A 22,728-nucleotide genomic window follows, 5' to 3' on the forward strand; every position below is an offset into this window, starting at 1 on the left:
TGCGAACAATAAAAAAGACCCGTCCACCGAGAACGTAACTTCCCAGGGAAAATATGCAAGCGGGTATCATACAGAAGAACTTTTTGACCTGGAGAAAATGACTTTCTTAAAATATTCTTATCATGCACAAGTTTCATTTTGTTCTTATACTCCTTCGCACTATCGTAAGCATCTACACGAATCTCTTCCAACTCATTGAGCTGGAGTTTCCTATGGGCTCCTGCCTTGTCAAGTGAAAAATTTAGCTGCTTAACAGCCCAATAAGCTCTATGTTCTAACTCAACAGGTAAATGACATGCCTTTCCATACACAATCCGATAAGGTGACATTCCAATGGGGGTCTTAAACGCAGTACGGTAATCCCATAAGGCATCAATAAGCCTAGACGACCAGTCTTTCCGATTAAGATTAACTGTTTTCTCTAATATACGCTTTATATCCCTATTGGAAACCTCTACTTGACCACTAGTCTATGGATGATATGGGGTATCTACCTTATGTGTAATACTATATTTCTTCATCAAAATCCTAAAAGGTCCATTACAAAAGTGCGACCCTCCATCACTAATTATAGCTCGCGGTATACCAAAACGTGTAAGTATATTATTTTTCAAGAACTCAATCACAACCCTATGGTCATTGGTTTTACACGCAACCGCCTCAACCCACTTAGAGACATAGTCTACAGCGACAAGGATGTATAAGTTACCAAAACAATTAGGAAACGGACCCATAAAGTCAATACCCCACACATCAAATACCTCAACAACTAAAATAGGGTTCAAGGACATCATGTTCCTACGGGAAATGGTTCCTAATTTCTGGAAACGTTCACAAGTAACCCAGTAACTGTGGGAGTCTTTAAACAACGAAGGCCAATAGAATCCACACTGCAATATTTTAGCAGCAGTCTTATTAGCACTAAAGTGACCCCACAAGCATGATCATGACAAAAAGAAATAATACTGGACTGGTCATTCTCAGGTATACATCTCCTAATAATCTGGTCTGGACAATACTTAAACAAATAAGGATCATCCCAAAATAAGTGCTTCACCTCGGCTAAAAACCTAGAACGATCTTGTTTACCCCAATGTTGGGGCATTCGACCAGTAACAAGATAATTCACTACATTCGCATACCAAGGTGCTTGGGTAACAAAGAACAGTTGTTCATCAGGAAAACTATCCCTAACAGGAGGAGAATCATTAAGGGTATCCACAACAAGCCTAGACAAGTGGTCTGCTACTACATTTTCTGCACCTTTTTTATCTCTGATGTCTAAGGAAAATTCCTGCAACAATTGGATCCATATAATCAATCTAGGTTTAGTATCCTTCTTGGAAAGAAGATACTTCAAAGCAGCATGATCGTTAAAGATTATGACCTTAGAACCTAAGAGGTAGGATCTAAACTTGTCTAAGGCAAACACAATAGCTAATAGTTCCCTCTCCGTAGTGGTATAGTTCAACTGGGAATCATTCAGAGTTTTGCTAGCATAGTAAATCACATGAAGTAACTTATTTTCTCGCTGACCTAGCACAACACCAATAACATAATCTGAAGCATCACACATGATCTCAAAGGGTAGGTTCCAGTTGGGTGCCTGGACTATGGGGGCGGTAGTGAGTAAATTCTTAAGCTTCTCAAAAGCCTCTAAACAAGCATCATCAAAGACAAACTTAACGTATTTTGCAAGCAAATTGCAAAGAGGTCTAGAAATTAAGCTAAAATCCTTAATGAATCGACGATAAAAACCTGCATGCCCTAAGAATGACCTAATATCTCTTACGGTTTTTGGGACCTGTAAAGTTTTAATAAGGTCAACTTTGGCTCTATCTACCTCTATACCCTTCGAAGATACGATATTCCCTAGAACAATTCCTGAACGAACCATAAAGTGACATTTCTCCCAATTAAGCACTAAATTATTTTCCTTACATCTAGTCAAAACTAATGACAAATGATGCAAGCACTCATCGAAAGACGAACCAAACACTGAAAAATCATCCATAAAGACCTCTAAGAACCGTTCTACCATGTCAGAAAATATGCTCAACATACAACGCTGAAAGGTAGCAGGGGAATTACATAGCCCGAAAGGAATGTGTTTATACGCAAAGGTACCAAAGGGACAGGTAAAAGTGGTTTTCTCGTCTTCTGGGGCTATAACAACCTGATTATAACCGCAGTATCCAAAAAAGCAATAATGGCTACGTCCAGCTAATCTCTCTAGCATTTGGTCGATGAAGGGAAGGGGAAAGTGGTCCTTCCTAGTGACCTTGTTCAATTTCCTATAGTCAATACAGACACGCCAACCCGTGGTCACCCGGGTTGGGATTAACTCATTGTTATCATTCTGGACTACAGTAATACCGGATTTCTTGGGAACAACCTGAACGGGGCTGACCCACTTACTGTCTGAAATGGGGTAGATAATGCCTGCATCTAACAGCTTAAGAACCTCGGTTCGAACTACTTTTTATTAGGGTTCAGTCGACGTTGCATCTCCCTAGAAGGTTTGGTGTCACTCTCTAAATAGATATGATGCATACAATCAGTAGGACTTATACCCTTAATGTCTGCTATGGTCCACCCTAAAGCTTCCTTGTTATTCTGAAGGACAGTCACTAGCCTACTTTCCTGATCACTATCCAAGTCGGATGCTATAACAGGTAAAGTTTCAGATGGGCCTAAAAACACATACTTCAGGGAATCTGGTAATGGTTTAAGGTCCAACTTAGGAGGCTTTTCTAACGAAGGAACTAGGGTAGACTCAGAAACGGGTAGAGGTTCGAACTTAGGTTTCCATCCATTACTAGTGTCTATCAAAGGGGTTGAATCTAACAAAGCATTCACCTCATTAATCACATCGTCATCATCAAAATCAATCCCAAAGTGGGCTAGGCATTTCTCTAATGGATCTTCTAACAAAGTGTTTGGTAATGACTCCTCGACTAATGTTCCTATCATGTTCACCTCTTCTATGTTCGAGTCATCTAGTTCAGAGGGTAGCTTACTAATATTAAAAATGTTCATCTCAATAGTCATATTAAAAAGACAAATTCATAATACCATTTCGACAGTTAATGATCGCATTGGATGTAGCTAAAACGGGCGACCTAAAATCACTGGTATTTGGTTCTCTGGGTCAGGGACAGGTTGGGTATCTAGGATAACAAAATCCACTGGATAAATAAACTTGTCGACCTCAATAAAACGTCCTCGATCACACCACGAGGAATTTTAACGGACCTATCAGCTAACTGAAGTGTCATCTGGTAGGTTTCATCTCACCAAGTCCTAGCTTAAGGTACACATGGTATGGAGTAAGTTCACACTGCTCCTAAGTCAAGCAAAGCTTCTCGACACGGTATTTACCTATGTGCAAGAAATAGTAGGGGACCCGGTCTTATACTTAGGAGTAGTGGTATTCTGAATAATAAACTCACTGACTAGCTAGAAGGCTTTCTTCTGGACACTAGTTTCGCTTCGCGTACATATATCCTTAAGAAACTTGCATAAGCGGGAATCTGATTAAACACATCTAACAAGGGGAGTTGATAGTAACCTGCTTAAAACCTCCAATATATCATTAAAGTTGGACTCCTCTTAGTTGGAACTAGCAGCTGGGGGAACGGGGCTCTGGGAACAAACGGGCTCAGCAGGACCCTCATTGGTCTCTTTGGAGACTCTATCAGTCTCCTCATTTTCTGGCTCAGAAGGGTGAACTACAGCATGTTCACTATCAGGCATGGCAACCTTATTGTCAACTTTCTTTCCACTCCTAAGGGTTGTTATAGAATTCACATGATTGTACGATTTCTCTCCTTTAGGGTTAGGATCAGTTTGACTAGGGAATCTTCCATCTTCTCTTTCACTAAGAAACTTAGCTATTTGGCCGACTTGAAGTTCTAAGTTAGCAAGAGACTGGGAATTATTCTTAAAATTCTGCCTGGTTTCTTCTTGAAAACCACAGTGGTTCTTTGATAACATCTCATGGTTCTTTGCTAACATAGTAAGGGTTTCTTCTAAGGTGGAGATCTTTTTCTCATTCTGAAACTGGGGTTGACCTGAAGAGTTCTTAGATAACAAAAACCTGGGGAGGCTGAGAATTACTAGACTGTCCTTGATTCTGACCCTTAGACCAAGAAAAATTAGGATGGTTTCTCCAACCAGGGTTGTAAGTCTCTGAGTATGGGTCAAACTTCTGACGGTTCTCAAACCTAGCATTGTTATAGACACATGGGCTTGCTCTTCACTAACCTGACCTTCCCAAAATTATTGGGTTCTACTCCACAACTAGACACTTGAGAGGCTCTAAACCTATCATCAGGTTCAACAAGAGACCTATGTTTAGGATGATTCAATTCCAAAGCTTCTAACCTTCTAGACAAAGCAGCAAACTTAGCATCAGACCCGAAGCTTGTATCTACCACATTGGTGCTACTTTATTGACCAAGAGTCTTTTGGGGGTTCAACACAAGACTCCCACTGTTGGGATTTTTCAGCGACATCCTAAGAAGGTGAAAGCATCATCACACTTTTACTAGTGAACTCACCAGCGCACATAGACTCAACCATGGCTTTGGTTGAATAGTCTAAACCATCATAATATATCTCTACGAGTTTCATCTTATCAAATCCATGGTGAGGACACTGGGATAGGAGATCATTGAATCTCTCTCAAGAACCTATAAAGAGACTCTCCCTCTTGTTGCACACTAGCACTAATTTTCTGCCTAACAGACGCAGTTTTATGCTTAGGGTAGAATTTCATATAGAAAGCAGCAATAAGTTCCTGCCATGTTTCAATGGATTCAGATGGTAGGTTGTTCAGCCAGGTCTTGGCTTTATCTCTCAAGGAAAAGGGAAACATCTTAAGTTTCAAGACTTCATCAGTAAGGTCTTTTATTCTAATTGTCCCACAAATTTCCTCAAAGTCCCTAATATGAAAATAAGGGTTCTCATCATCTTTCCCTAAGAATATAGGGATCATCTGAAGAATACTAGGTTTTATCTCGAAATTAGCCGTAGTGGCTGGCAATTTAATGCACGAAGCTCGGGTGGACCTAGTTGGGAACATGTAATCTTTCAAAGTTGTCATTGCTGGCACAGCTGAAGTACTAGGGATATTTTCCTCACGAAGAGACAAATTATCAAAATTGAAGTTTCCAAAAACAGGGCTCTCAAAAGAAGAGTCTTCGAGCTCCCCGCCTTCACAAGAAGAACTACTAGGTTTATCACTAATCAAACGACCTAGAGTGTTTCTTTTCCAAGCCCGATCTTTAGTAACCTTGGGCATACACTAGAAAAACAAAATATAAAGAAAGAAATCCTAAAAGGAAGGGAAGTTCTATGCAAACACAAAGCAGGCTGACTCCACCAAAGCAAACCTAAAGATTTATAGCAAACAAAAAGCATGATGGCTCCACTTAGATTGTTTCTAGACCAACTTCTAATCCTTCGAAAGGAATTTCGTTACAATTTAAGAAAACCCCTCTGGAATCAATCCGAGTTTAAGTAAGTTGAATCGAGACGAGGGAAGCTCAATGGAGCTTTGATACCCAAGGCCTCACCGGCGTTACCAGGCGGCGTATTCAACTCGCAGAAACCATCATGAACTTTGAAGCATGCTTAAAAGAGTAACCAATATTTTTCGAATGACTTTCCTATTAAGCTCGTTACCCTATAGGTCTCTTTCTAGTCAAATTTTAGGCTTAGGTTCGCGTTTGGTTTCGTTTTCCTAAGGCGGGCCAGAAGGGAACGGTGATGAAATCCGAACCCTTATCTTGTATGGCCAGTCCTTTCCCTTTACTAGGAAATTAAAGAAGCCGTTTTCAAATCCTCAGCATATATGCAAACGAAGGAATACAGTAACTCGCTGACAGGAGATTCACGAGTGTTTCGACAAACTTACCTCCCGTATCAGACGGAGGATGAACCGTTGAAGTCGACTCGGGCCACGACTCCTATGTCATGTACGAACCCGAGGGGCCGAGGCGATATCGTAATCGCCGTCCTTCTCTGCAAACAATTTATATTTAAACTACCCTTCCGTAGGGTTTAAAAAAATAAAGTCCACAGTCCAAAGTCCAAAAATAAAGTGCAAAAGAAAAAGATAATCTAAAAAAAATTCTAAAATAAATAAATAAATTGTCTCTCTCTCTCTTTTTTTTAATTAATTTTTATTCTCCTTTTCTTTCGCTCCTTTCGCTTTGCTTTTATTCCAAATCTTTAAGTATTCACCAAAAGCTTTGGCAAATTTTTCTTTCGCTCCAAATTCCAAAATATGTAAGGAAAAGACAAAAACCCAGAAACGTAAAGAAGAAAAAATAAAATAAACAAATAAAAACCTTAAAAAAATCTAAAAACTCTAGCCTAAAGACAAGTCTGCGTCGGCGGCGCCAAAAATTGATGATATTTTTCAATGATGTTATAGTAATAAGTTCATTGATACTTGTGAAAGCCAAAGATTTTAGACTTACAAAACTTAAAAATAGAAAACTTATTGAAAAATTGATTTCAAGATATTAAAAGTAACCAAGACACTAGATTCCACTATTACAAATGAATGAACGACACCAAATATGTTTCAAAACTCTAACTATCCTTTAAGTCCTTTATTTCTTAATTCACACATAATCAAACATATTCCCAAATATTAATTATATTCCCTAAGAATAGACTATGAATCAATTAAACAAAGTATAATCTATCAAATTGAATCACAAGTAATTAAGAAAATTATGTGAACATTTAGAACTTCGCAAAAGTGGTGATTGAATGAATTATAAATTGTAAATTAGAGAAAATAAAATTGTTACCAATCATTCATGCATAGATAGCTTCATCCATTGCCTTGGTTGCGCGAGAATTAGCTCATCATCATGGAAACATGCTCAAAATTCATTTTTATTGCTCAAAGGGTGTTTACAAAGATGAAATGGGAGAAAGAATGATAAAACAGTGATTTTCTTTTCTCTCCCAAAAACTCCTCCCCAAATGTGCTCTCTAGATCTCTATTTATACACACAAATACACATCACTCAAATATATTCTTCCATAACTCCAAAATCTTCTTCTTCTTAATTAAAAATATCTTCAGAATTTTTTCCTTCTCTTTATTCTATATATTTCTTTACTAAACCCATATCTTCTTTAATTCGCAGAATAAAATCCAAGATAAAATCGTCTAAGGATATCTTTCTTGTTTAATACAAGATAACTTCTTTTTTCTTCAAAACTTCATGTTTGTAAGGCAAGAAGATATTCTTATCTTAAAGATAATAAATCATTTACCGTTGAAACCAAATTTCCCACCAATTTTTTCTTTTCAAATCAAGGAAGAAGTTGGAGCCCCCTTAACCAGTAATGGGGTGCGATTAGCAGTTGGTTCCCTGCGGTGCACCTTATCAGTTAGGTGCCCCTTATCCAAAACTGAGAGTCCGAATAACATGTGTCCTTCGGGTTCCTATACCAACTTCTCGACCCGAGTTTTCCAAAAATGTTTATTTTCCAAAAATACCTACAAACACATAAAACACCATAATAAGTAGAAAATCGAGTACCAACAATACTGAAAATTGAGGACAATTTGGTCACAAAAATGTGTCTATCAAGAACGGCGGGCAACGGATTCTCTGAAGCAACCGACTGACGAGCAAGAGGGACTCCTTGGTCAAATCCCACATGTCGAGCTGCCCGATCAATATTGTAGGAGACTACCTGGAACGATCCTCGAGAGAAAGACGGTATACAACCAGGCACGCAACTTCGCATGAATACAACCTCTCCAACACTCATATTCCTTTCTTCAGAGAGCAAAGACATGTTCGAAGCAGAAGCAAAAGTATTAACCTGAACTATGGATGCGCACACCGGGACCCACGGGAGAAAGTTGACCGCGTACGAATTGTCGAGAAAATCAACCAGGTTTAAACCGGATCTTGGGCACCTATTCGACCAGTGAAGTATCCTCAAACCGCCGCAAGCCTCGGGAAGTGAATCCAACGGTTTAGGAGCGTATCTCTAGAAATGCTCCCATAACCATGCCTGGAGGAAAGAGGCATGGACATACGAGTCCACTTTCATGTAACCATTTGAAGTGCGCATGTCTGCAAAAAGATGATCTAAGTGTGTGTACAGAGAACCAAGAAACAAGCCGCCAAGGGATAAAACGACGCCTTTCGCTAATTTTATGGCAAGCTTTGTAAGTTCCGGTCTTATCTCCTTCCTACCAGAGCCATCATCGAAAATATCTCTGGATAACCAAAGAGCCAAGAATGCCGCAACATGAAGTGTACTATTCTTTTGATCCGGCTCCAACTCATCGGGAAACCATTGAGACACCCACCAGTTGTAGAAACACCTCGTCTCATTTTCCTTCCGAACGAATCCTTTCGACTTCGCAACCAGAGCGGTGCGTGTCTCTTCTTCATCTTCTGATAACTTGATATCGAGGTTTCCTTATATGGGAAGATTCAGCAAAACGGCCACACTTTCTAAGGAGATAGTCATTTCGCCCCACCTACATACGGCCGTGTGAGTACCTTTACACCACCTGGAGATGAAAGAAACCAGAACCGGGATATCTTTCCTAACTTGAAGTGTCGTAGAGGCCGCGACATCATCAATGATTTGCGCCCTGGTCAAGCTATCTCTTACGCAGTCTTGGATTATCATGAATCGCATCCATTTGTCGAAATAACGCAATGGACTCACACTGATTTTAAAGTCAATAGGGGAAGCAGATTACTCTCCTCTGTGGAGACAGAACCGTATTACACCCTATGGTCGAACCAACCGAGTCTTGCTTTCATCTTCTGAATCGGTCAGAAGAATCGGCACATACTTGGGATGATTTTTCCTAGCTGTGGCAGAAGACATCGTGAAGAATTTATCATCCATGTTTGGTTTGGAGTTGCCAACGTCTTTTGGTACAGCAAGACTTTTCTCAGGTGACATCCTAACGAAAGTTTCTTACGCTTGCGCTATCGAGGTAACTACACTGGAAACAAAACAAAAGGAAGTTACTATAAGGTGAAAGTTATTTTGTCAACAATGGAGAATCCATTTTAGACGCGAACCAACTTGTTTTGGTTGCAAAGTCATAACATGCATAACCGAAGAAATGGAGACTACCAAACCCTACGAAGCCACGGAAAGCACACTCCTTGCGAAGCCGTACCTTGCAACGGAAAGTACGCACCCGACCAAGAAAGCATGCTCCACCGCGGAAACTATACGCACGGCTACACCAAGGAAAGGGAGGAAACCCTAGAAACTAGGTTTTCGTTGTGAAGGAATGGGTGGCAGTGACCTGTCCATGCATGCCTACTTTGCGTAATAATTAAAGTGGCCAACATTACTACGGTATTCACGCCAAAATATTTCTACAAATTCATGGAAAGTATATCTACGACTAGGGTTCACACCAATACATAAGAAAAATATTTCTACAAGTTAAATGAAAGGTACACCTATGGCTAGGGTTTGCACCAACACAAGAAAACAAGAAAAACAATTTGAAGAGGAAACGCTGGAAGACATACCTAGGATACACTTGCTCACTTTATTGCTACCGCGCGGCCAGGACGTAAGAACAAAGGTGTGAAATAAAAGGGAGAGACCGACCCCTTTTATAGGCGTGACACTTTGGACTTTGAATAAGGAAAGGACTTCCTATTTGAGTTAAGTAAGGAAAAGAGGCAATCGGGCCCGCGAAGACAAGCCACCACCGTGCAAACAGTCCGCGCCATGCCTTACCTCACCGTGCCAACAACCCGCGCCATGCTAAGCAATCTTCACCATGCCAAGTCCGCGCCAACGCCCATGCCACATCGAGCCAGCGCCCATGCCAGAGCCCAAGCCAACGCCCACGCCAAGTCTACGCTAACGTCCCCATTCCAAGCCAATACTACGCTGGCGGCTCAATTCCAATCCAATACTACGCCGGCGGCTCCATTCCAAGCCATAACTACGCTGGCGGCTCCATTCCAAGCCAATATTATGCCGACGGCTCCTATTCCGAGCCGAGCAACGCCAACAACTCGCTAAGCCAGCACCTCCGCGTTCCCTAGCCCAGCACAGATGACGTGGGACCAAGACAAGTCGACAGTCTACATCTCACCACTTCACGGTCGAGCCAACAACATCACGAGTAGAATTTACACAAGGCCGCCAACACAAGAATCACGAATTCTCCTTACCTCTCGAAAAAGGTTAGATGGGTCTTCCTGACCATCTTTTCATGACTTGCCATTTCGATTTTGCCCTTGCCTGTCACCATCTTATGCTTACCTCGCAACAATGCTCCTGCTCCGAGCTAAACATGGGACTTAATATTGATGGTGGTTTTTATCTTAGGGTTAAAATCGTAAAACTTTACATCTGACATGACGTCACTACGGCCACTAGCGCATTTGTTGAATCATTCAACATGCCTACGTAAGAATTACCAGGGTACCTTTTTTTTTATATACATGTGTCATGTTCCACGACAGAACCCTTAGTATTGACCAACATCATCTTCATACCAAACCCTAATTCTCACACCGCACATGCCAATGGAAAACCATGCCAGCCACGTCTTCGCGCCAAGGCATGTCATCCGCATCACCGTGACAATGGAAAACCATGCCAGCCTCGCCACCGTACCAATGGAAAACCATGCCAGCTACGTCGCCATGCCAAAGCCATGTCGGCCCTACTACATGTCGCTGGCTTCCAAAACGAAGGGTTGCAACAATCAACGGCCACCCTTCCATCTAAGATGCAAATCTTAGCCGTCCAAGGTCGCCAGCTAATGCGTGGTAACCTTTTTCCCAACGTCAAGCCATAATTTTGGCTGCGCCCAAACTATACCAAAACCCTAGTTTTTGGCCGCGCCTAAAATATGCCAAAATCCTAGCTTGACCACGCCTAGATCATGCCATGACCGTCCTTTCCTTCACGACTGCCAAAACGAAGGGTTGCAACAATCAACGGCCACCCTTCCATCTAAGATGCAAATCTTAGCCGTTCAAGGTCGCCAGCTAACGCGTGGTAACCTTTGGCCCAACGTTAAGCCCTAATTTTGGCCGCGCCCAAACTATGCCAATACCCTAGTTTTTGGCCGCGCCTAAACTATGCCAAAATCCTAGCTTGGCCACGCCTAAATCATTCCATGACCGACCTTTCCTTCACGACTTCCAAAACGAAGGGTTGCAACAATCAACGACCACCCTTCCATCTAAGATGCAAATCTTAGCAGTCCAAGGTCGCCAGCTAACGCGTGGTAACCTTTGGCCCAACGCCAAGCCCAAGTTTTGGCCGCGCCCAAACTATGCCAAAACCCTAGTTTTGGCCGCTCCTAAACTATGCCAAAATCCTAGCTTGGGAACGCCTAAACCATGTCAGACACACCACATGTGCCAATGGCATGCCGTGCAACCTTTCCGCGCCAAGGCATGCCAACCGTGCCACATGTGCCAATGGCATGCCGTGTCAGCCGCATCTCCACGCCAAGGTATGCCAGCCGCACCACATGTGTCAATGGCATGCCGTGCAACCTTTTCGTGCCAAGGCATGCCAACCGTGACACATGTGCCAATGGCATGCGCATCTCCACACCAAGGCATGCCAACCATGCCACATGTGCCAATGGCATTCTGCGCAACCTTTCCGCGCCAAGGCATGCCAACCATGCCGCATGTGCCAATGGCATGCCGCACCACATCTCCGCGCCCAAAGCATACCAACCATGTCGGCTCTCCACATGTGCCAATGGCATGCCAGACACATCTCCGTTCCAAGGCATGCCAACCATGCCACCCGCACCGCTGTGCAAAATCCATGCCAGCCTTCCTCCATGTCGTTGGCTGCCAAAACGAAGGGTTGCGACAATCAACGACCATCCTTCCATTTAAGATGCAGATCTTAGCCGTCAAAGGTCACCAGCTAACGCGTGGCGACCTTTGGCTCAACGCCAAGCCTTAATTTTGGCAGCGCCTAAACTATGCCAAAATCCAAGCTTGGTCACGCCTAACCATGTCAAAGCCATGTCGGCCATGCTTTCATGCCACCGGCTACCAAACGAAGGGTCGCAATAATCAACGGCTACCTTTCCTCTCAAGATGCAAATCTCGACCGTCGAGGGTCACCACAGAGACGGCAAGTCTCCCAAGCTCAACTTGCCAAACAGCAACAACATGCTACATGTTTTCCACGAAAACACTCGAGACATCAACACATGTCACAAACTGGGGGATTCTCATTAGGGTATTGGTTTGGCGGTTTACAGCGTGCGGCGTACACTACGCCCGTTACAAGACAGTGTCATAAGAATGAGGCGGTTAGTAAATACACATAGTAATGGTGAAACGCTTTTCTTCATTATGGAACATCAATTCCAGGCGTTACCAGTTACCACCTCCTCCCATTTAATCATCTGTTTTCATTTCTTACGAGATTAGAGTACGTTTCACTTCGATTTGTATAAATAGGTCTTACCTATTACCACTGAACAACAAGTTTTGGTCAGGAGCATACAACACTCAGAAATCACTTGTTAGCTTTCCCATCTATTAGCTTTCACTTTCTGATAAAAGTCAAACAACTACTCTTCCAGAATCAACTACTCTGGTCTCAATACTCTCTTCGCTTTCCTCCCCAAAACCAACCCTTCTCCTTCACTTTGTGACCGAAGCAAGTCTGGAACGACCATTTCTTGGTTTAGGCCGGATTTCTACAGATTGATCTCTCGAATCTAAAGTACTCCCTTGCATTACATTGTTTAGGGCTAAGACTCGTTTCTCACCCACAACACACGAAATTACCGAAACCAGCAGAAACTGTATTCACCCTCAAACAATGGGAAAGGATGAAAGTAAATTGTTTGTCAACGGCACGATATTCTTGAAAAATCTGTATGAGAGGAACAAAGAGAAAATAGAGTTGCAAGCTGGAGAAGCGGAGCGACTTGCTGAGATTGACAAGAACATAAAGGAATGGCAGGAAGCGGAAAGGATTTTTCAGGAATCAAGGAAAAAACTAATCCAAATTATACAGGGAAGGAATTTGATGATTTGGAGAATGTGTTCACACATCAACAAGATGCGAAATCATCTGGAAAAGGGAATGAACATGAAATGAACTTTGCAGCAGACGATCAAGCAACAGATGGGAATGAAACGAGAGTAAACATAGAAGTCAAAGATACAGTGGCTGTGAGCAATGAAGACACTCAAGAAATGAACGAGTCGTTGTCAGATGGAACTCCAAGTACTTTGGGGACTCAAGAAAAGTTTTTGCAGAAGGGTCTTGAAAGTCTAATGAAGTTAAGGGGAGAACCGAAATCTACCAAACATATGGACATTTGGAAAGATGGCTTTGATGCAGGAAGAAAAATAAAGAAACTGATGATTTGGAGCTCAATTCAGTGGTCAAGAAAATTGTAACATCTGTTGGAATAGTAGAAGAGAAGAATCGGTCTACTGAAAAAAATGATGAGAAGAACGAGCAGGAAGTTGTTGTGTATGATACTCCTCCAATTACAAAAATAAAACCAGATGGATCTGGGTATGTGAATACATGTACAACTCCGAGTTTCGGTGCAATAATGGATGAGGTATATCGTACGGCAACATGGTAGGCTTGGGAATGTGTGTAAAATAAGAGAATAAGAAGAAGCCTACTTGTTAACCGCAATTGCACGGTGTCGATTGTAGCTTGTGCAAATACGGGTCGAATCCACAGGGACTAGGGTGTGAGTTAAAGTTTCCTAAGCTAATTCTCTAAACTAAATGACCTAACTAAACAAGGATATGAAAACTAACAGTGAATTGAACTAACAGAATTAAACAAGACACTAACAGGACATGAAACAACAAATATTGATCAAACTAAACAGTGATGGATTTTTGGATGAAAGTGAGTTTTGGAAACTAGGGCTTGGATTCCCCTCTCCACCTAAGCTAAGTCCTCCAACTATGTTCTTATCCCTTGTTAGTTATCAGTGAGCTTCTAGGCTCACTGATTAACTAGATAACAGTTGCGGTTCAAAGCCGGCTGTTCATCTAAGGGTTGGTCTAGAAAGATTACTAAGAACACTAAGATGAATCTAATCCTAGTAGTAGTTGGGGATCTCACACCCGCAGAGAAGCTTGCTTAGTGTTTTAACAACCTAAAAGGATATTCAATCCTAGACAGTTCAAGCACAACAAGATCAGAGCATGGATGGGACAAATACAATTGAAATTTACAAAATAATTTAAACTAAGAACTAACCCTTGAGGCACTGGCTGTTCCAGTCCTCTTGGGTGAAGCACTGGCTAGCCCAGACATATCTTCAACACAACACACAAGCCTTCTATTTATACCCAAAATTAGGGTTTACAATTTTCCCCCAAATTCCCAAATCAACAGTTAGAGTTAGGGTTACAACAAAATTCGAGAAATTGATGGGACAATTGCTTACCCATACTGTTGTTGCTTCTCCTCTTCCTCTCCATGCTCTAGCTTCATAGCCATCATCCTATTTCACCACTTTCGCACGCCAACAGTGAGAAGAGGGGTGTGACATCGATGAAATCGATTGATAGTTAGTAGGGAAGGTTGGTGGTGATGATGGGTTTTTGTAGTTGGTGAAGTAGAGTGGGTATGGCAGAGGAGAAGGCGGCTAGGGATGGTGGCGATGACAGAGTTTTCTCTGCATACGGTGAGGGAGAAGATGGGATCGATAGAATTTGGGGTAGGGGCTGTTTGGTTCTGTTTTGGGTATAGGGTTAGGTGTTTGGGTGTTGAGCGGTTGCATCAAGTCTCGATGATTCGCGAAGCTGAGCCGTGGGATGCGGAAATGATAGATTGATCTAACGGCTACAAGTGAAGAGGCTGGTATCGACCATTGGATGCCTGATACAACGAAACTGACGGCTCAAGATGGAGTTAGGTGTTGTAGTGTTAGACAGGAGCTTCAGACTTTGATGTACTGGCGATGCTGCGACCATTGGATTCAGATGTGATCCAATCTGACGGCTGACGAAGGAGACGGGTATGGATATTGGAAATGGGTTTGGGTAAGGGTTTTGGGCCTTGGGTATGCCAAGCCCATATCTTCTTTAAGAACAATTCTTCCTTGTTGAGCCCATTTCTAGCCTTTTGGTCTTGTGCACAACATTCCTCGTGGCTTCCTTGCGTGATTCCTATCGGCTTCCACCACTTTTCTGTTCTTTTCGCTCCGTAATTCCATCCAAACTTTATTTAGAACCTAAAAATAAAAAATTAATTAAGAAAAGTATTTATTCTTGAAAACAATGAAAATACAGAATGTGGGATAAAATGGAGAATTAGAGCACAAACGATGAGTTAATTGCCAACAAAAAGATATAGAAATATGCACTTTTTAGCACTCATCAAATACCCCCAAACCTGAATTTTACTTGTCCTCAAGTAAAACAAAACTAAGGAAATCCTACCTATACCACTGTCGTTGGTCTCTAGAATGCATTTAGCGTATGCACTAAGCCTTTTAAACTACTAAGTGTCCCTAGTGGACGAGTTGAAGTCTCGTGAAGGTTTGCTTAGAACGTACCTACAAAGTTCTAGGACAAAATATAAGCTCAGATTCCATCAAATGTGACATGTGCAAGACAGTAGAAGCTCACAGCAAAATGGAGATGTCAATCTAGCTATCAAAGGCACAATCCTAGCACTGATAACAACTAAAGACACGTGATAAGAGTGTAAAGTGTATCTACACATGTTTAAAGAAAGATCGGATGTTATGACTACTAATCACCAAGAGATAGTTTCTCAGGCTAAGAACCGAGGTCGAAATCTAGCTAGCTGTCCGGACTTTACGAGAATTGTGAATGAGTTGGAGGTATTTCACAATTACTCGCGTTGTACATCAATGGCATACACCCTTCCTTGCTTATAACACAAAAACACAAAAGATGACTCTTTACATGACTCTTATTTACATTGACTACTCTCTTTTATTTTTGGAACAAGAGAGGATGGAATTGATAAATACTTGATTTTTTTTTCTTTTTTTTTTAACATGGTAACACTTTTGATACATATACAAAAGGAAACAAAAAATTACATGACTCTTAGTAAGAGGTAGCCCTTTTTGATGCACCCAGTTAAATTCGATGGTTGTCTTTCTTAATGTAACCTCCACCTTCTATCCCAACCAACCAAAGAACAAGCTAGTCAAGTTTCGTTTAGTATTCTAAAGTGATTGGCAATCGTGACTTCCGATAGAACACCTCAAGGATGAGGCTATACATGTATTGGTAGATCGTGCGCGTACAAGTTTCTTATCACTATGTGAATTGTGCTAGAATCAGGGTGCCTAAATATCTAGACTAAGAATCTTTATGTTTACATACATGCACAAGAGTCAACATTTCAAGGTAAATGAGCTCCATTTTTATGTTTTTTTTTCAATTTTTTCATTTTTTATTTTGATTTTTTCATTTTTTTTTAACAAAAAGAAAGAGTTCAGTTTTCAATTATAGCATGTGATCGTGGTATCTATACCATACCCCCAAACCTAAACTAAAAATTTTCCTCAATGTTCCAAAATATGAAAAGAATTATAACATACGAAGAGGATTATGCTGAGTAGATAAAAAGGAAAGAGAATACCCGATTTGATGGCGAAAGCAAAATTAGAACTCCGTTATTCAAGGAAAAAATCCAACATATTTCAGTTAAGAGTCACATTGGATTAGCAAAATATGTACAAAAGAAACAAAAGATTTAACTAAGAAACTATCTACTAGATTCTATACAAGAAAATTTGGTTTTTAATGGGATTGGACTTTTTGGGAAAAATTTGGTTTTGTCGGAAGACATTTGGTTTTGATGGGAAAAAGAAAAATTTTGGTTTTTAGGGAAACATTTGGAAAACTTTGGTTTTTGTGGGAGAAAAACATTTGGTTTTTAATGGGTTTTGCAAAGAAAAATTTGGCTTTAAAATCGGGAGCAAGCCCACATTGGTGGAAGAATGCACAGCCCACTAGAAATTTGAAAACAGCCCACAACTTGTGTGAAGTGAAGCCCAACGAATTAGTTTGAATTGAGCCCAGCAAAAGGTTTTGAAAAAGAAGAGGTCCAACTGTTTGGGTTCAGGAGCCCAGAAGTTCAGTTCCAGTTTGGTTTTGGGCTAACAGAATAGCCAAAATTCGAGGCCCACTTGGGATTAAAAATTGTTTTTCCAATTTCAATTTGGGTCAAGCCCAGAGTTCAGAAATTCAAATTTCAGGGTTGAAACCCACAGTTCTGAAACAAAATAAGCCCACAGTTCAGCTTAAATACAGGCCCACAGTTTAGTTAAACTACAAGCCCAGCACTCAGTCTTAAAATTACAAGCCCAAAAATTGGGTTTATTGATGGGTTTAGGCTTACTAGTTAGCACAGCCCAGCTGCTCAGTAATTGCAGTTGCACAGCCCAGTTGGGCTTGGTTCTTTTCCAGCAGCACAGAGCAGCAGCAGCATAGCAGCACCAGCAGCAGCAAGAGGCAAACAGCAGCAGCACCAGAGGCTGGCTGTAGCAAAAGCAGGAGTTGACAGCAGCAGCAGCATCAGTTCAGCCACAGCACAGCAGCAAGTAGGAAGAAGAAGAAAGAGTAGCAGCACAGCTGCAGCAACAACAGCAAGAGCACCAGAGGCTCAGCACCAGCAGCAGCAACTCCACAGCAACAAAAGACAAACAGCAGCAGCACCAACTACCTGACACTCATTGTGTGTGATCAGTACACAGAAAAGGCAGGGAAAAAAAAAAGAAAAACTGTATAATCAGTGCAGTTTGCAGTTGTAGTTGGCAAGGCCAAGATGATTGACAGATAATATGCAGCTACAGATGTAGTGACCAAACGGAACACTAATATGCAGGCTAAGCTAAAGCTATAAAGCAGGCATACAGGCTAATATGCAGATGCAGATGCAAATGGAACAGATGCAGGATAAGCTACAGATGCAGATGCAGATGATGCAGATATGATGCAAAAGTTACAGACTAATTTACAGCTAAAGACACTAAGGATAAGTTAGAGATGCAAGAATTACAGACTAAGTTACAGCTAAAGCAGCTAAAACAGTTATACTAAGTTACACTAAACAAGCTAAGTTACAGCTAAGTTTGAAAACAGAAAAGCAAGAGCACAATTTTTTTTTTTTTACTACACAGCACCAGTCCCCGGCAGCGGCGTCAAAAACTTGGTAGTCTTGGGAATGTGTGTAAAATAAGAGAATAAGAAGAAGCCTACTTGTTAACCGCAAGTGCACGGTGTCGATTGTAGCTTGTGCAAATACGGGTCGAATCCACAGGGACTAGGGTGTGAGTTGAAGTTTCCTAAGCTAATTCTCTAAACTAAATGACCTAACTAAACAAGGATATGAAAACTAAAAGTGAATTGAACTAACAAAATTAAACAAGACACTAACGGGACATGAAACAACAAATATTGATCAAACTAAACAGTGATGGATTTTTGGATGAAAGTGAGTTTTGGAAACTAGGGCTTGGATTCCCCTCTCCACCTAATCTAAGTCCTCCAACTATGTTCTTATCCCTTGTTAGTTATCAGTGAGCTTCTAGGCTCACTGATTAACAAGATGACAGTTGCGGTTCAAAGCCAGTTGTTCATCTAAGGGTTGGTCTAGAAAGATTACTAAGAACACTAAGATGAATCTAATCCTAGTAGTAGTTGGGGCTCTCACACTGCAACTACCCGCAGAGAAGCTTGCTTAGTGTTTTAACAACCTAAAAGGATATTCAATACTAGACAGTTCAAGCACAACAAGATCAGAGTATGGATGGGACAAATACAATTGAAATTTACAAAATAATTTAAACTAAGAACTAACCCTTGAGGCACTGGCTGTTCCAGTCCTATTGGGTGAAGCACTGGCTAGCCCAGGCATATCTTCAACACAACACACAAGCCTTCTATTTATGCCCAAAATTAGGGTTTACAATTTTCCCCCAAATTCCCAAATCAACAGTTAGGGTTAGGGTTACAAAAAAATTCGAGAAATTGATGGGACAATTGCTTACACATACTGCTGTTGCTGCTCCTCTTCCTCTCCATGCTCTAGCTTCATAGCCATCATCCTATTTCACCACTTTCACACGCCAACAGTGAGAAGAGGGGTGTGAAATCGATGAAATCGATTGATAGTTAGTAGGGAAGGTTGGTGGTGATGATGGGTTTCTGTAGTTGGTGAAGTAGAGTGGGTATGGCAGAGGAGAAAGAGGCTAGGGATGGTGGCGATGGCAGAGTTTTCTCTGCAGACGGTGAGGGAGAAGATGGGATCGATGGAATTTGGGGTAGGGGATGTTTGGTTCTGTTTTGGGTATAGGGTTAGGTGTTTGGGTGTTGAGCGGTTTCATCAAGTCTCGATGATTCGCGAAGCTCAGCCGTGGGATGCGGAAATGATAGATTGATCTAACGGCTACAAGTGAAGAGGCTGGTATCGACCGTTGGATGTCTGATACAACGAAACTGACGGCTCAAGATGGAGTTAGGTGTTGTAGTGTTAGACAGGAGCTTCAGACTTTGATGTACTGGCGATGCTGCGACCATTGGATTCAGATGTGATCCAATCTGACGGCTGACGAAGGAGACGGGTATGGATATTGGAAATGGGTTTGGTTAAGGGTTTTGGGCCTTTGGTATGCCAAGCCCATATCTTCTTTAAGAACAATTCTTCCTTGTTAAGCCCATTTCTAGCCTTTTGGTCTTGTGCACAACATTCCTCGCGGCTTCCTTGCGTGATTCCTATCGGCTTCCACCACTTTTCTGCTCTTTTCGCTCCGTAATTCCATCCAGACTTTATTTAGAACCTAAAAATACAAAATTAATTAAGAAAAGTATTTATTCTTGAAAACAATGAAAATACAGAATGTGGGATAAAATGGAGAATTAGAGCACAAAAGATGAGTTAATTGCCAACAAAAAGATATAGAAATATGCACTTTTTAGCACTCATCACAACACAAGAAACAGAAGAGGATTTTTCTGAAAATAAATCACAAGATGCAATACTGCAAGGGTTGAACCATATTTATAATGTGGATGTAGTTGAAGAGCAAACTGAAGAGGAAACAGAATCAGAGGAACAATCAAAAGAAGCAAAAGCATCAGAAGCACAAGAACAGATATTCAGTTCTCTTGTAAAACGGGTGAAGAAAGGAGAAAGGACAAAGATAAAGACGTATAAACTTCGAAGTCAATCACCTCCTAAGAGAAATAGGGCACAAAGGAAAGGTGGAAAAGGAAAAAAAAGAAAGTGAAGAAAGAAAGTGAAATAATTGACCTCGAGCATGTCATTGACGTCGCACCACCCGAACCAAAAAAACTGACAAGGCCACAAAGACTGAAATTGTGGAAAAAATGCACTGACGACGAAAAAGAAATCATCCAGCCGTTATTTCAGAATGCAAATGAATGGTATGTAATACACCTCAGATCACATAGTTGTTTCTTTTGGGTTATATGCTAGTTCTTTTTAATTACATTTTCATTTGTTTTTTATTTGTTGAAAATGCAGCGACAAAGCTTATAGTTTTTATTTCTGCAATACTGATTTGGGAATAATCATCAATGGAAAGCATATACAACATCTAATGAATAATCAAAACATTCACGGTGACATTATTGATTACTACACCACCATGCTGAAATCAAATATGGAATCGCCGCATAAACCTCAATACAGGAACCACATTATTCTCTCAAAAAATGATTATGTAAGTAGCATAAAATCTTGGTTTCGTTGTGGATCAACAATGGCAGTTTATCCAAGTGAATGGGGTAAACAACCACTGTTGATCCAAGTGAAATTTACTTGTTTTGATATATAGTTCTCTAGTTAAGATGATTCATAATATGGCAAACTAATATATTTGAAAAATATATTGATACATCCAATATTGGGAATGACATTAGCCTCGCAAAATATAGCAAAGGTAGAGAGATGTGGGATTCAGGAAAAGCTAAGGAAAAGTTACATAGGGAATGTTGAAGACACATACCTTATTATACCAATGTGCTTGACTGATCAGCAAGGTGTTGGATACCATTGGGTGGTGCTTGCGTTGGTAAAAGGAAAATGGATGATAGTGTACAACTCTGCAAGGCGCAATGCGGCTTACAATTGGCAGTATTTTGTGATGATAATACCACTGACTAAAGTGCTGAATGAAATGGGCCACAAAGATCCAGAGACATGTGGTGACATATAGACAAGATTTTCACACTACAATATACCAGCACAAGACGGATGCGATTGTGCATTGCACACTTGCATGTACATGAAGAATTTGGTAAAGCGTGGAAATTGTGAAAATCTATCTGAAATCACTAACTTAGATGAGAAGTTTAACAAGAAGAGAGTGAACATTGCAACAAGAATCTTGTCAGAACTGGGTACATGGAAGAATCCTGATTCAGCTGCTGACTCTACTAAAGATATTATCCTACTTCCTGATTCTGCTACTGACTATGTTACAGAAATAATGCAATTGCAAGACTCAGTTGAACTATTAGAGTGAGCTTGATGTCATAGTCTTTTTATGGTCTGTAAAGAAAATGAAACTGAAGTATTTAAAAAAATCTATATTAGTAAGTAAATCGAATTGTAGGTCTGATTATGAATGAATATGTTATCATGAAACATTATTGTAGGTCTGATTATGAATAAATATATTATTATGAAATATTATGAAAGTATGATTGCTCTGATTATGAATGAATGTTACAGGTATGTAAAGCTTGAGGAGTTTAATAGCAAATACAGATAGAACCATGCCAATTATTTTTTTGTTTTGTGTGTCAACACCCATTGTTGATCCATTTCAGTTGGATAAACAATCATTGTTAATCCATTTATTACTAGCAAATTGGTCTGATTATGAATGAATGTTACAGGTATGTAAAGCTTGAGGAGTTTACTAGCAAATACAGATAGAACCATGCCAATTATATTTTTGTTTTGTGTGTCAACAACCATTGTTGATCCATTTCACTTGGATAAACAATAATTTTTGATCCATTTATTACTAGCAAATTGGTCTGATTATGAATGAATGTTACAGGTATGTAAAGCTTGAGGAGTTTACTAGCAAATACAAATAGAACCATGCCAATTATTTTTTTGTTTTGTGTGTCAAAAACCATTGTTGATCCATTTCAGGTGGATAAACAACCATTGTTGATCCATTTCAGTTGGATAAACAATAATTGTTGATCCACAAAAAAAGGATAAACAAGTGCAGTTGGCACAATTTATACAAGTATGTTTCCTGTAAAAATCAATAAAACTGGAACCAGCATACTGACATATACACAAGAAACAAAAGAATAAAATTCATAACAACAAATAAGAATCTATGTCATTAAGAAAATTAACAAGTCCAAACTGAAAAATCATTTTAAAAAAGAAACAGCCAACTAGTCAGAAACCTAAAACAAGTTGTTCAGAATATGAAAACACCAAAAGAACTTCAGAACAACATCCTCTTCAAGAACTTAATCATCCTGTAATTAGACTCCTTGCGAAACGTTGGTGCACGAGGATCCAAATGAGCTCTGCGACATGTTTGCCGATTGTGAAAGGTGAGAATCCCACATTGGCCACACTTTCTCATCTTGCGCACCTTTTCACGACAACCCCGATATCTAGCACCTTTAGGCCTTCCACCTTGTTCTCGACCACCATTGGGAGGCAAAACAT

Source organism: Papaver somniferum, chromosome 4, assembly GCF_003573695.1.
Source record: "Papaver somniferum cultivar HN1 chromosome 4, ASM357369v1, whole genome shotgun sequence".
Taxonomy (NCBI): domain Eukaryota; kingdom Viridiplantae; phylum Streptophyta; class Magnoliopsida; order Ranunculales; family Papaveraceae; genus Papaver; species Papaver somniferum.